We start from the raw sequence: 2,298 nt of genomic DNA on the forward strand, positions 1-2,298 counted from the left end.
TTTTGGAAACTAGACCCCCTAATGAACTTATCTAGATGTGTGGTGAGCACTTTGAACCCCCCAGTGCTTCACAGAAGTTTATAACGACCGGGCGTGAAAATAAAAATATCGTATTTTTTCAACAAACATCATCTTTTAGTCCCCATTTTTTTTATTTTCCCAAGGGTAACAGGAGAAATTGGACCCCAAAAGTTGTTGTCCAATTTGTCCTGAGTACGCTGATATCTCATATGTGGGAGAAAACTACTGTATGGGCACACGTCGGGGCTCGGAAGGGAAGTAGTGACGTTTTGGAATGCAGACTTTGATGGATTGGTATGCGGGTGTCATGTGCATTTGGAGAGCCCCTGATGTACCTAAACTATTGAAACTCCCCACAAGTGACCCCATTTTGGAAACTAGACCCCCCACGGAGCTTATCTAGATGTGTGGAGAGCACTTTGAACCCCCAAGTGCTTCACAGAAGTTTATAACGCCTGGGCGTGAAAATAAAAAAAACATTTTTTTCCGCAAAATTATATTTTTGCCCCCAATTTTTTATTTTCCTAAGGGTAACAGGAGAAATTGGACCCCAAAAGTTGTTGTCCAATTTGTCCTGAGTACGCTGATATCTCATATGTGGGAGAAAACTACTGTATGGGCACACGTCGGGGCTCGGAAGGGAAGTAGTGACGTTTTGGAATGCAGACTTTGATGGATTGGTATGCGGGTGTCATGTGCATTTGGAGAGCCCCTGATGTACCTAAACTATTGAAACTCCCCACAAGTGACCCCATTTTGGAAACTAGACCCCCCACGGAGCTTATCTAGATGTGTGGAGAGCACTTTGAACCCCCAAGTGCTTCACAGAAGTTTATAACGCCTGGGCGTGAAAATAAAAAAAACATTTTTTTCCGCAAAATTATATTTTTGCCCCCAATTTTTTATTTTCCTAAGGGTAACAGGAGAAATTGGACCCCAAAAGTTGTTTTGTAATTTGTCCTGAGTAGGCTGATACCCTACATGTGGGGGTAAAACACTGTTTGGGCACATGGCAGAGCTTGGAAGGGAAGGAGCACCATTTGACTTTTTCAACGCAGAATTGGCTGGAATTGAGATCAGACGCCATGTTGCCTTTGGAGAGCACCTGATGTGCCCAAACAGTGGAAACCCCCAATTATAACTCCAACCCTAACCTCAACACACCCCTAACCCTAATCTGAGCCCTATCCCTAACCCTATCCCTAGCCCTAACCCTAACCCTAGCCTTAACCCTAGCCCTAACCCTAGCCCTAACCCTAGCCCTAACCCTAGCCCTAACCCTAGCCCTAACCCTACCCTAACCCTAGCGGGAAAATGGAAATAAATACATTTTCTTTTAGTTTTATTATTTTTCCCTAACTAAGGGGGTGATAACGGGGGGTTTGATTTACTATTTATGGCGGTTTTTATGTTTGGCGGCTGTCGCACGCTAAAAGACACTTTTTATTGTAAAAATAGTTTTTGCATCACCACATATTGTGAGCTATAATTTTTCCATATTTTGACCCACCGAGTCATGTGAGGTCTTATTTTTTGCGGGACGAGTTGTCGTTTTTATTGGTACCATTTTCGGGCACATGACATTTTTTGATCGCTTTTTATTCCGATTTTTGGGATGCAGAATGAACAAAAACCAGCTTTTCATGAATTTCTTTTGGGGGGTGCGTTTACACCGTTCCGCGTGCGGTAAAATTAATAACGCGTTTTTATTCTTCAGGTCAGTACGGTTACAGCGATACCTCATTTAGGTCTTTTTTTATGTTTTGTCGGTTTTTTGCAATGAAAACAATTTTATATAAAAAATAATTATTTTTGTATCGCTTTATTCTGCGAGCTATAACTTTTTTATTTTTTTGCGGATGATGCTGTATGGTGGCTCGTTTTTTGCGGGACAAGATGACGTTTTCAGCGGTACCATGGATATTTATATGCGTCTTTTTGATCGCGCGTTATTACACTTTTTGTTCGGTGGTATGATAATAAATCATTATTTTTTGCTTCGTTTTTTATTTTTATTTTTTAAGGGGTTCGCTAAAGGGGTTAACTAATGGGACAGTTTTATAGGGCAGGTCATTACGGACGCGGCGATACCTAATATGTGTACTTTTATTGTTTTGTTTTTTTTTTATTTTCAAAAAATGGATTTATTGGGGAATATTTTTTTTTTTTTTAACTAATTTATTTAGCGATTTTTTTTAAATTATTTTTAACACTTTTTTTTTTTTTTTTTTTACTTTATTACCTTGTCCCAGGTGGGACATCACTGTCCTGTGACAG

The sequence above is a fragment of the Dendrobates tinctorius genome, unplaced genomic scaffold (assembly GCF_039654945.1).
Source record: "Dendrobates tinctorius isolate UK_male_01 unplaced genomic scaffold, ASM3965494v1 ptg000021l, whole genome shotgun sequence".
Classification (NCBI taxonomy): Eukaryota; Metazoa; Chordata; class Amphibia; order Anura; family Dendrobatidae; genus Dendrobates; species Dendrobates tinctorius.